Source organism: Rhododendron vialii, chromosome 6a (assembly GCF_030253575.1).
Source record: "Rhododendron vialii isolate Sample 1 chromosome 6a, ASM3025357v1".
In the NCBI taxonomy this organism is placed as follows: domain Eukaryota; kingdom Viridiplantae; phylum Streptophyta; class Magnoliopsida; order Ericales; family Ericaceae; genus Rhododendron; species Rhododendron vialii.
This window is the reverse complement of record NC_080562.1, coordinates 21,826,170-21,840,281: the sequence shown is the minus strand read 5'-3', so window position 1 is coordinate 21,840,281 and position 14,112 is coordinate 21,826,170. Positions and strand designations below refer to the sequence as shown.

The following is a 14,112-nucleotide window of genomic DNA, read 5'->3' as shown; positions in this document are numbered from 1 at the left end:
TTTTGGATATAGTTCAAGCAATGAAAAACTGAATTTATGATTCCTGTTTATCTTTGATAAAAAGAATTCCATGGTAGCTCATGTAACTCTGATAATTCATAATTTTACACAAGCAGTGACTTATGTTGTTGAAATCTTTCATTTTTCAGGTAATCAGGATTAGAAGGGCGGGCCGAGTAACAATGTTATTAAGCTTATGTTATGATTATGTAATAAATAAGAGAAGAGTGTAGCTTATGTTGATCTTAGCATAATGAATAAATAGTAATTGTTGATTATTAGAGAAGGCTTCCATAAATGTTATGGTTATTTCTTTTTGAAAAAAAAAATAAAAGGAAAAGAAAAGAGAGCAATAGAGGCCTTTGGTGAGACAGACTCACTGGCCGGTCACGACATTCAAATTCGCTAGATTTGGGTCGTGACACTTTTAATCACACTTTTAAATTGTCATCTTTAACTATTATTGTAGTAGTTTTGAGAGTACAATGTCGGATCCAACCTTCAGATCGAGAAGATTAGAGTTCTTATATTCAAAAACCCAATCTCTTTTGGATGCTATTCAAAATCATTTGGAAATATAGATGAATCTCGTGGAACAGAAGAGAAGGCAAAACAAGAAGGGGGGAAAGTACGGAAGATCATTCCTGCAAAAGAAAGATAAAGAATATGCATAGTTGTGGATGAGGAGAAGGTGAAAGGAAATGAAGCAATAAGGGAGAGATACAAGAAGATACTGTATCGCAAGTGGAAGAGGTTGTGCTTATGTAGTATGACCTGGGTGCTTTATTGGACTAGAAGAACATCTATGCCTCTAGCCAAGGAAGATGGGAACAAAATGAAGCAACACAAGTGGAGGTGGCTACAAAAGATTTCAAGAATATTTCTGCACAAAGGATTTTTTTTAGATTGGAGAGATAGTTATCAAAAGAAGGTGGAGGGTAGTATGATTATTGTGAAGAGACATTTAGAAAATTTAGCTTATTGTGAAGAGACATTTAGAAAACCTAGCTTTTTTTAGATATGGTTGATAAACTGTTGAAGTCATTCTGATTCAAGATAGATAAAGCATATATAAGTCACCAACAAGGTAAAAAACTTTTTTTTTACCTTATTGGTGACTTGTGGTTTATATATCTTGAATCAGAATGACTTCAACAGTTTATCAACCGTATCGTAAGTTAGTTTTTCTAAATATCTGTTCACAAGAATCATAATTACCCTCCACATTCTTTTGATGGCTTTCTTTCCAATCCAAAGAAATCCTTTGTGCAGAAAGTTTCTTGAAATCTTCTGTTATCACCCCCATTTGTGTTGCTTCTTTTTGTTCTCCATCTTCGTTGGCTTGAATCAAAGATAATCTTTCAGTACTATAATAAAGCACCTAGATAATACATAAGCACAACCCCTTCCATTTGTGATACCAGTATCGTCTTGTATTCCTCCCTTATTGCTTCATTTCCTTTCACCTCCTCATCATCCACAACTATACCATTTTGCATATTCCTTATCTTATTTTTGCAAGACCAATCTTCTGTACTACCCCATTCTCGCTTTGCCTCCTCTTTTGTTCCACGAGATTCATCCATTTTTCCAAACAATTTTAAATAGTGTCCAAAACAGATTGGGTTTCTGAATGTAGGGATTTGAATCTTCTCGACATGAAGGTTGAATCCACCATTGTACTTTCAAAACTATTATTCCCTCTGTCTCTTTTTAAATGTCCTATTTCGTAACTCCAGCTTATTAAAAAAACATCATCATTATACCTTTCACATCAACTTTTTCCTCCACTTTCCCTACTTACCCGTCATCATTACACTTTTTACTCACTAACTTTTCAAAATGGAATCTACTTTTAGGGACAAAATAGACAATGTACCAACTTTTACCCACTAACTTTACCAAATGGATACTTATTAAGGGATAGCCAAAATAGAATACTGGACTATAATAAGGGGACGGAGGGAGTACAATAATAGTATGACAATTTAAAAGTGTTAATAAAAGTGAAAATGATAGTTTTGAAACCGTCACTTATGGATGTGTCATTAAAAGTCTAAATCTTAGATGGAAATTTAAAATTGCGATTAATATATATAACGATGAGACTTTGTAACCGTAATTAAAAGGATAAGATGGCAGTTGTGAAATATAATTAAAAGTGCTTTAAAATCGTCATATTTGAAACAACAGATATGATGTTGTTAAAGCGCAATTAAAACTCTAAGATGACTGTCATCTTATTTGTCTTTCTATCCAAAAATAATAATTATTATATTTTCAGCACAAAATCATTAAACACAATTTCGTAAAAGATAAAATCATCTAGTAATGGAAAAAGATATTCTAGTTTTCTGGCTGCCTGGGTGACCCGACGAGTCAAAGGGGCAAGATGGGACAATAGGTCGAGGAGAGCAGGAATCCTTTTGTCTGTGTCGCAAAGAAGAGTCGTCGTCGCCACTGTACATGTGATTTGTCCTAACACGTGCTTGTTGTCTTTCTTAACTCAATGCGGGGAGCGTAATCAACTATTTGATTTGATTTTCTTTCTTCTTTCTTCTTTCTTCTTTTTAGGACTGGGGAGGAGGATCGCTGAAGGAATGGATTGACTTCAAGCCCCGCATTGTTGAAGACGTGAACTTGAGCACTGGTAAACGTCATGCCAGAAGGCTGACTCCCAATGGCCATAAAGTTCTTAGGTAAGGATTCTTGACAGTTGACATTGACTTGCAGTATATGAAATTATTTTGGTGAAGTAGGATTTGATTGCTTTGAATCCCTGTGGCACTGCATTAGTAGATGCCTTGCAAATTCTTCTTCGTACACTTTCAACATTTCTTAGAAGTTAGATTTCACCAGATTAACTGATTAATTTTGACAGTTGACATTAACTGATTAATTTTGTCGGTGAGGTACCAATACGTACCAAATGTATGTTTGAAAAAGGGTCATCAGGGATGTTTTTGCCTTCGTATTGTCATCATTTTGAGATGATGTCATCATTACACCTTGTGTTTGATGGAAAAAGTGGCAGTGCTCTAATAAAGCTTACCAACAGAGTTCAAAAGATGATTCTAAGGCTCAATCCTTGATTTGGCATGTGTTGGACGATGTTGGGCTGAATACTTTCGTTTTGAGTCTAGTCCTAGTTCAGTTTCATTTGTGTTGCTGTTGAATTATAATGAGTTTTTAGCAGTCATGAATTTTTAAACTGTCAGTGATTGTTGGTTTGGTGTTGCTGGAATTTTTCTTCCATGCCCCATAGTGGTATTGGGGCATTGATGCCCCTATAAGTATGAACCATTAGATTGAAAAGGCATAAATCTCAGCCATTAGATCAAAATCACTCACAAAAACAAGGTAGTTTTATGATTTTTCCGCAGGCTACACTTACTAGTACAATGTATGACCACACTTACCATAATGTATGGCTATACTTACCATAATGTATGGCCACAATCTATAGTCTATACTCACACTTACCACAATGTATGGCCATTTTTGACTATGAGTGAAATTGAACCAATAGTTGAGATTAAAAAAAAGAAATCCAATGGTTGGGGGATAATGGGAGCATGGATGCCCAAAACCGGATTGGGGCATCATAACAAGTGTTTTAGAAACCAATTTGAAACAAAAATGTAACACATGTTTTGAGGTCCCAACAAGGTGGTTTTTGGTCCCTTTTTTCTTTTCATTAAAATTAATGAGGTTAAGGCTTAACCACATTACACAACATGCAAACCCTCTCCCTCTCCCTCTCCCTTTAACTGCAAATCTCTTCATCTCAAATTCAGCCAATTAGGTCAACAAACATACAATCCCAAACCAGGTATATACAATTGCAATGGGGTGCTTCAGATTTTGTGTTTTGATTTGTTTAATTGAGTTGCAATGGGTCTTTAGTACTTCAAACAAGAGTGAGGGGGTTTCAAATTCCGACTGATTTAAATCCCGGATGATGCCCATCAAAAGAATCGAAGTGCCAGTCATGGGCACCCACGAATCAAATCGAGAACTTGTATAAACAACTAAGACTCAAAAATCATGAATTGTAATTGCGCTCAGAGACTACCCAGTACACGCTTCCAAAAGCCTAAGGCTTTGTCTTCGACTGTTTTGCGTATTAGGTGTCCAAATCGGGTATATCAGATATCAAGGGATTCGAGGGGGTTTCAAAACTGGGGAGGTGGACCAGACTTCCTATGATAATTTTATTTGGTTTTCTTTTTCATTTTCTTCTTCATTTTTTTTTTGCCAGGAATTATTTCAAGGCAAGTTACTTTAGATGTCCTATGGATATATCTTGTAACCACTTACAAGTGGGTGGAAAGCCTAGCTCCACTCTCTCCTTGCTGGGTAGAGCTACTCTAGTCTAGTCTAGTCCAAGTTGTTACCTCCACCATCCCCAATTATCTTATGCAAATTAAACCACCTTCCTTCCCACTAGCATTAATTTGTGATATATAGAATTGATAGGTCGATATCTATAGGAATTTCCTTTTGCGGGACACACCCTCTGAGAGAAAAAGTCCATTTGGTTATATAACTGGGATAGTGTGTGTAAAAGTAAAAGAGAAGGGGCATAAAGAAAGGCCAGAGAGAGAGAATAACATAGACTTCATTTAATAGCCAGTTGGGTTGGAGGCTTCACTGAGAAAAAGCCCCTTTGGGTTCAGCTCCCAAGGAAAAAAAATACCCTAGTCGTTATCACAAATTTCAAAAACTGGGAGGGCAAGCAGAGATCCACCCACACTTTGAGGAGGAGCATTTTTAGCAGCAGGGAGGCTAGCTAGGTCATCCTTAAGGGCGTGTTTGATAGGAGGTTTGGGAGGGGAGGATTGGATTAATAATCCCATGGAGCTGTTAATACCTTGTTTGGTTAGGTTTTTGTTGGGGGGATTAGTTGTCCCATGGGATTGTTAATCCCCCAAAATGGGGGTATTAGCAATACCATGGGGGGGATGTTACTAGTAATCCCATCCCCATGGGATTGAGCAATACATGTTTAAAAACCCACTTCAATCCTAATCCCAATCCTAATCCTAGCCAAAACAAACATGTTATTTACAATCCCTTCCCATTCTCAATCGAATCCCAATCCTAATCCCGTGCAAAACAAACATGAATAAATAATTCATCTCCTCATTAATAATCCCACCTCATTCTCAATCCCAATCCTAATCCCATATCATTACGAATCCCCTCAAAACGAAATCTGCAATCAAACACGCCCAGGTAGGATATGATATGGTTCCTTAGTAAAGGCAAAGATGTATGGCATGACATATTGGTGGTGTGGTTCAAATGCCATACTGCGCAGGATTAACCTTCCCTGGCGGCCTTCGCCTCGATGAGTCCAAAGTTGCTGATTACCTTAATGAGGACAAGGAGTGGGATTTAACCTTCAAGATATTACTTCATACTCCATTGCTAAATATGCGTTATGGATGACCGACCACCCTTCATTGATCACTAGCAGCAAAGGGGAATTTAGTGTGAAGGCTGCCTACTCGAGTAGACACTTACGGATTCCCGATAAATTTTTGTATGGATGATTGCATAATGATACTTACAAAATGAACCAATCAAATGGAGCCTTAGAGGGCTCCATTTCCTTTCGCATATGACAATTCCACGACGGGATCCCAACCCTCACTAAATAGGCTTTCTAAAAGCAATTTATTTGGAAAACGACACTTGAGTGTCGTGTCAATCAGATAGGGTATGTAGCAAGCCACCTCTTTACCATGGCAAGACTTTCTTTCGGCTTGTACTCTGGAGCCGTGGGACCCGCTCCCTATATAAAGCAACCATAGAAATTAGATACTTAGTTCTATTTTACAAACCCAGATTTTTCTTGAGAAAAAAATTGACCAAGGAGTGAGTACTTAGTTGGATTTTTTTTCTTTTCTTTTCTTGCCTTGATAGTTGCATATGTCAACCGGTACACACATCCTGAATTTACATAGTCGATTGTGTACCTACAAAAAGAAAACACACACTCAAAAAACAAACAAGAATTGTTGGTTTCATAATAAAACCGTAAGTGTGTGTCTATGGGCACAGACCAAAGTGCACACATCCAGAGCCCTCAATGTTTTGCGTGGGCCCACGTGCTCGATCGGATATGTGAATGTCCGTCTGTGTGCTAATGCTCTTCAGAAAATGTTTAGGTAGGAGTTCTAATTGATCGATGAAATGTGTGGTCACAAAAAACGGAGCGGCAAAAGTAAAAACAAACCCAGCAATTTGACCATCAACGGACCAAGGTCTCCAATCGTCGTCAACAGGTAATTCCAGGGACTCTATCCATTTGCGGGTACCCACATATGGAATGGCCATGTCATGATCCCCGCTGTCAAAGGGCAATAAAGTAATTCTATAAATAAGAAAGTGAAAAACTACAAATGTTACGACATTTTATGATCACCATGACACATCATAACTAGAACTATAATGAGTTGGAATCTCTGTCCCCCAAAGGTGGAAATATTCGCTTGGTTGGCTATTCAATCCAAGGTGGCTACGAGATCCGTGCTTTTGGAAAGAAATCTGATCCCCGAAGGTCAATCTATCCTTTGTCCATTTTGCGTGCTGCACTTGGAAACTCCTCATCACTTATTTATGCATTGCCAATTTTCTTGGGGTGTTTGGTCGCGGATTCTGGATTGGTGGCATGTAAGTTGGGTGTGCCCTGCATCTTTGGAAGACCAATTCATTTGGTGGGGTGGCAGTAGATTCAAAAAGTGGGAGAAACACCTATGGGAAATTACTTTCCTCGCAACAGTGTGGTCCTTGTGGCTGGTAAGAAATGCTTATGTGTTTAACAATGCTTCAACAAGTACTGGGGAAGTGGGCGAATTGATTAAAACTAGAGTTGCAATGTGGGCAAAGGCAAAGTTCGACATAAAAGTGTATTCAGTGGAGGACTTCAGGATTTTTTTGGATGGAGTTCGTCTATTGAAACTGTAAATTGGTTGGGTGGTGAGGTGTTAGCCATCCAACTGTTTGTTGGAGGGTTTCATTTTGTTGTTCCTTTTCTTTTCCTTCGTTTTGCTCAAGTAAGTGTGTATTCTTACTGTGCTTGAGCCTCCTCGATGTATCCTTTCGAGATGATATAAACGGTTCGTCTTTGCCGAGCAAAAAAAAAAACTATAATGAGTTGTAACAAAAACCATAATGAGTCATAACAAGACCCATAACACTTTTTCTTGTTGGTGTGCACCCATAACAACCAACATAATGAGTCATAACATCCACCATAAAAATCCATAATATTCTTATAGGGTATGTATAATAGTCGTCCCCAACATTTAAATGAATTTTTTTTTTTTGAACGGCAAAAAAGGAGTTTTATTAATCATGATAATAAAGTACATCATGAGAAAGGGCAAGAGAAGATAGCAACATTTAAATGAATTATAGATGATATTTATTTTCATTCTGTGCGATTGTCTTTGATGCAAACCTACAGTCTTGATTTATTTCCTCTGTTTCCGAGTATTGGGTAGGGAACAATCATAATTGGCTAATGTTGTGGTCACTTGTGGGCATAAAATGGAGGAGCAACGATACAGAACAGATGAAGTATTATATTAAAGAGTTAAAGACATACTTTGTAAATGAGAGAGAGAGAGAGAGAGAGAGAGAGAGAGAGAGAGCCTGTAAATGAGAACTCTGAGATCTGTATGAGTGAGATTTCTGTGATAATCGAGGCTTGTTAAGACATCTTCTGTGTAGGACAATGACTTGTTACATCTCACCCATTTCTCTATTGTTCCCTGTTTGTCATAATAAACAAACTATTGTGCAAAATATTCCAAAAAAAAACAAAAAAACATTATGTTTACTCAACTATATATTTCAGTTCTTTTACTTTGAATAGTTTCAACTTAGTCCTTTCATAATTGATTTTTTTTCCGATGTCCTTCAACTGTCAACTGCATTCCAATTCTACGTGGGAAAAGGCCATGTAACCTTACAATCAAAGATTCAAAATCTATCCACCTTAGCCCTTGGAATATCGCACATTTCAATTTGACCGTGAAAGTGTCACATGTTTCTTAGGAGTTCACTTGGAATAGTAGAACTCACGCGTTCATCTTCAGTTACACGTTACAACTGCTTAAATTATAGAGATAAATAAAAATCGTTCGGAAGATTAACAATGTGTCCACCTTAGCCCATTGAATATCGTACAGGGAAAATTCCATGTAACATCTCAATCAAACATTCAAAATGTGTCCACCTTAGCCTTTTGAATATCGTACATTTCAATTTGTCCATAAAAGTATCACTTTCGATCAACGTCACTTGGCATTATCATTCGGAGAAGTAGACAAAGTTGTCAATTGGGTCGCATTGATAACAATTCAACAGTTTGGGGATCGAATGGAGTAAATTCTAAGTTTTCTATTTATTTTTTATGGGCGAGATAACTCTTAAGTTTTACGGGTAGATTGAGAGTTAAGGTAAGTTTAGTTTACCCTAATACTGCTACATTAGGCTGAAAATTAACAGTACATTTCGGATATGAAGAGCATGCTGGACGCATTCGTTGTTTGCCCAAGCATAAGAGAGCAGATAATTATAGCCCTGGGAAAAATGTAATTTAAACCAGTTATTATATACAAAATTACAAACAAATTTCATGTATTTGTCCCAGTTTTTTTTTGTCTTTTTTATGCAGTCTTTGTCCTTTAATCAGGTCACCAAATTAACAATGTATTTTTCGACCAATCAAAATACCTCAATTCTTGTGGAAAGAGATTTCAATACTATAATAATCTAACAAAGAATAAATTAAAAGGCGTAGACAAATTCTGGAGATGTCCGAAATAATGAAAATGAACAGCTTTATATTTAGAGAGAGAGAGAGAGAAGAGAGAGAGAGAGAGAGAGAGAGAGAGAGAGAGAGAGAGAGAGAGAGAGTCGTACTCGGCACCACAGTTCAGCAATTAGTTGAGGTGCTGGAAGGAGGAAATCCGTAGGATTCTCTTCAACCAATCTTCAATCCCACTTCAGTTTACTTGCATTTTTGGAAGAAAAAGAACAGCACGGTTCCAGAATTTGTGGTTGGTTTAGGTTTTCAATACACTGCAAATTAATTCATGTAAAATTAATTAAATAATCTAAACACAGAATTACTCGTTCTCGATCTAGAGAAAACGCACCCATGCATCCAGAATGGAAGGAATTAGCTAGCTAGGTACTGCACTGAATATGTAATTGATTAATTGTCGCTAAAAACAAGAGTAATTTAATTATTGTACTAATAATATCCATCACTCTAGCTCACCCTTGTCACTAGTGTGAGATCCTTTATGCATGCTGCATTGTTTGGATCCACATCCACATACTCTCCATGGCAGTTACTTTTTGTTGACTGCATGCAAAAGTGAGATATATCTCTCAAAATTAAGCAATTCACTTGAAATTAATATAATTAAGCATATCTATCTATCTATCTATCTAGCTATATCGATCACATAATTAATATTGATCATCAATCAAAATCAAGCCGATGAACAATCACGAAGATGTGAAGGAGATCGATGAATGAGTTGATCGAACAATTGAAATTTTGGTATAGATATATATATAATGTAATGGGTGCATGACTCATGAATATATATGTTTACCAAACACACAGACATTATTAACTTTTAGTACAAAACTTCTTGATCTACTGAGAAAAACGTAATAGTAATATTTCTCACGATCAGAGAGCTTGATAATGCTAGTAGTCATGAAGCTATATATCGATTCGCATAATATATGTTGGTCAAGGTTATGAATTAGATGCTATATAGCTTCTTAGCTTGTTTCCAAGAAATTAACAACAAAAAGGAAAAGATTGATATGAAATTAACAAGCCATGCATATTCACCTAATGATTTTAACTGTACGTTGTGAGTTAATCATGTCCTTGTAAGTTGTCCTAAGGCCTATGGCACATGCTAGCCGTTCGTTCCTGTACATTTTTCCCGTCATCGAGGCTTAATATAAAGGAAATTTCCTACTAATTTCAAACGCATTCCTAAGATTAAGAGCAAAATACCTCGTAGAGTCCATCTGTTAAAATTGCCATTCCATGAACAAAGTCAACTCTGGAGTTTACATCATTGTGTTGACTTGTTAATGGATTGCCAAGTACATATCCCTGAGTCAATTTGAGAAACCTTAGACTACTCACCCATAAACTATACACTATATTAATTACAGTACTAATTAAAGCATTCATGATTCGAAAGTAACCCATAAAGACTCATTTTTCTAGCAGTTTTTTTTTCAACAGTACTGTTGATCAATATTTACTTTAAGCTGAATTGGTGGCTGAACTCCGACTTCCGAATTTCCTGCAACCAACCAAGATAAGAAAAAGGGTAAATTACAATCTGCATCCCTAGGCCTGCACTTAAAACTTAATAATTTCATCTCTATATCCCTCTCAAGCGTCAACCTCACCCTTCTGATGCTGATGCATAATTTCTCCCTACACCCATATTATCATGAGGGCGCAAAATTTTAATCATTACGGAGAAGAGGTCTTTTCTATCTAAAAACCAAAAAGAAAAAGGACAAGGGTTACAATGGATTGGTTGGATATGGAGAGAAATTCGAATTCACCTAGAAAATGCCTTTCATCCGAGACTAAACCGGCCAGCACAGTAAACTCAGAGAGTGCATGTGCGAATCAAGTGAGATAGGATGTTACAAGCGGGAGTCAACTTCAAATAGCTAGGTTACCCCAACAGCCGGGCTAACCGGGAAATGGCAATGCTAATGCTACATCTGGGAACTCATGAGAAAAAGAGGACCTTGTGATTGAAACTTTTGGTTTTCATACTGTTATCGGTGCACGATTGCTAAATCTCTGTTTCTTTGATCAGTAATTTGTGCAATAAGATGAAATATAAATGCATCAATCATACCATAATATATTCTCTTGACAATCATTGGAACAATTATGCCAGAATAGGAGTCACCCGCAATGTAGAGATCATTTGATAGAAACTTGGGATGATCCACAAGCCACTGCAGGGCAAAATACATGAATCATACCTTCAATTGAGATTTTCAAGTGTGGCACACATGCCACTGCTTCGATTTATTTATGCTAGATGACACAACGGTGATACCATCTTGACATAAAGTATACATTGTTGACTACCAAAATGGAAAGTAGAGATGTTAAAATGAAATTTTGGTGAAAATGTATACTTACCTTAATTAGAAAATTGTACGTATCTGTTGCCGATAAATGGTCATCAACGATGTAACTTTCCCAATTGTTGGCATAGGAAAATCCAGTGCCCACAGGTGCATCTAGAAATATTATGCTTGCTACCTGAAGAGATTAATTGGAGTAGAATGCCATGTAAGGAGTATCTATGTGCTCTCACCATCACGCACAAACTAAGCCTATTTAGTCTAGAAGGGTTAGATATCTCCGCACCTTTGTCCATGAGTATGGGTTCAGAGTCAATTTCGGAAATTTAGGATCATTATGTTTGGGTTGTGTGTCAAATTGTAAGGGACCTACATAGAAAAAAAAAAAAAAAAAGGGGGTCAATTAAGATCAAGTAGGAGTTTTGCTGATTCTGTTTCCAGAAACATAAATGTTGATGCATGTTTCATGGAACAATAAACATTTTTTACTTTTTCACCTAGCAAAAGAATTCATGAACATTTTTAATACGAACAAAAAAAAATAAAAAAATAAACAGAATGACCTGGCAGAAGCAAATTTGAGTTTCTGATGTTATAATTGTGTGTGTTCTAAACTGAAAAGAAAAGGAAAAGGAAAAAATTAAAATGGAGAAGAGAAGAGAAGGTGTTGCCATGCCTTAATCCATGTTCTTTTCGATCCCAATTAAATTGATGGAAACTAGGAAAATTAACAAAATTACCTATTTCATATATGAGTCCAGAAAAAGCAGAACAACCAGGTCCTCCAGTAAGCCAAAGCATGAGAGGGTCCTCTCTTGGATTGCCTTCAGACTCTATGAAGTACAGTAGTAAAATAGTTGCACCTCATCCGAATCTCCCACGCTCACATATCTTTCAACAAAAATACAAAGAAGGCATCATGATTAATCAGAGGCCGCACCCTTGATACAGGTATTTAATTGCATGTCTCAGTCTGAGGAAATGGCCGGCTTCTACGTACACTGCTTGGGTATGATCGAACTTAAGAGGTCCAGTCCCGATAGATTGTGCCTCATCAGCATTTCTTTGGTAAATCAAAGGCTCGGATTTATTCACACACTCAGAGAATCAGAAATTAACTTGGACATTCCATTTGCAAAGAAATACTGCTGGTGCTCGGGATTAGACGTCTTCCGTTCATGTATATATACTCAGAAATGGAGAGAAGTCATTTTCGTTCTTGCATATGTGTATTATATATAGATACTTGAAAATGCTGCATGTTTAAACAAAACTAAAGACTGACCCAGTTTCAAGTTTGAAGGGAAGATCACCTGTGAAACCTGGTAGAGTCTCGACAATGTGCGACCCTGAAAGGGCTGAATCAATGCAAAGAACAACCACAAGAAGTAGTAGTAGCAGATGAATAGGGAACAGATTCGTGAGGCAGGATTGGTTAGATGCCATAATAATCTCAGTGAGGATAAAATTTTGCAGAGGGAATGATGAGCAAGAATTATGGTTTTATAGCTAGCCAATAGGGCATAGATAGATGTCGTCGATATGGGCCGGGTTCATTTGGTGGTCGTCATGTTGGCTACCTTACAGTCTCAATATTTCTAGTCGTATGTGATAGATACACATATCCATCATAAATTAATATGGGCAGAATTTGATGAAGTAATTATTCAGTACTTTCTTTTCATTTTAGTCTTTAGCTAGGGTACTTAGCTAGATATTTACAATCTGGTTCGATAGAGATGATGTGTTTTGAGACAACGACTTGAAACTACTAGCCCACGAAACTGATTCGAGTCTTTCAGCTTTTAGGCACATTTGTGTAAAAATTATTACAACAATCACATTGATCTAATAATTAAACACATGCATGCATGCATATATCATTTTCATCAGGTACTAATTAGTAGTATGTGTCTTAAAAAAGGAGAGCAAGGTTGAAAATTAAGACCAGGAGTTGAACTAGTGGTCGAGGTGCTCCCTTACAAAGCAAAGCATGATTATCAGGGCTCAAGTCTTTACTACCACTACAAATTAATTAATGCAGTTACCTTTCCCTCATCCCCTCCTATATATATATAATATTGATTGGCGCAAACAAAACAAAAAAAAATAAAAGTGAAAGTTTGCAAATAGACATTTTATTTTTTAGAAGACTTAGGGGACAACAACTATCGACTCATGAATAGGATTAGTTAATTTACAAATAGGCGCAAACAGAAAAAGTGAAAGTTTGCAAATAGACATTTTATTTATTTTTTAAAAGACTTAGGGGACAGCGACTATCAACTCAACAGGATTAGTTAATTTACTAATAATCTACAAAGAGAAGCCTAAAATAAACTATCAATTCGGTACGCTTGTACTCTGGGCTATAACACTGGACTTAGTCTGCTGATCAAAAAAAAAAAAACACTGGACTTAGTCGACTCTCTCTCTATTGAATTAGAGAGGACATGTACAGTTAGTGTCCATTATCTTCTTCTTTTTCTGAACCACAAAAAAATAAATAAATAAATAAACAATTAAAAGAAAGAAAAGAATTTACTTCCTTTTTTGCCATCTTTTCTTTTCCCTTTCATTTTTTCTGTTGGAGATGGATGGGTGACCTGGAGGTTAGACCGCCCACCCCTTGCAACATATTTAGCCTGAGTTCAAGTTTCATAATATATCACAGTTTCCCTCCCGTTTCTATACCAACTAGCGTTGTGCCCGTTCAATACACGGAGACCAAAAACCACCAATGTGATTTTTTTTAATCCTGTGCATCAAACGGGCACAGAAGCTAGTTTTTCATTTTTAAAAGTAGAAAATTCAAGAAAATGGGGCCGGGGGGGGGGGGGGGGGGGGGGGGGGTGTGTGGTGGTGGTTTGTTTGGAGGCTTGTGGAACTCAAACAAATTTGCATAGGATATTGATAAGCGTTGTACCCATTTGATGT

General features: G+C 36.9%; 1 long non-coding RNA gene and 1 pseudogene across 1 annotated transcript; one reads left to right on the top strand and one right to left on the bottom strand.

Moving 5' to 3' along the window:
• The first annotated feature begins 2,347 nt into the window (after positions 1-2,347).
• LOC131329034 (uncharacterized) lies at positions 2,348-5,400 on the top strand. Its single transcript, XR_009200602.1, has 3 exons — positions 2,348-2,468; positions 2,575-4,813; positions 5,243-5,400. It is a non-coding gene; the product is annotated as an uncharacterized LOC131329034 (long non-coding RNA).
• Positions 5,401-5,532: 132 nt separating this feature from the next.
• On the bottom strand, positions 5,533-12,783 carry LOC131329032 (serine carboxypeptidase-like 18; annotated as a pseudogene).
• Positions 12,784-14,112: the final 1,329 nt, after the last annotated feature.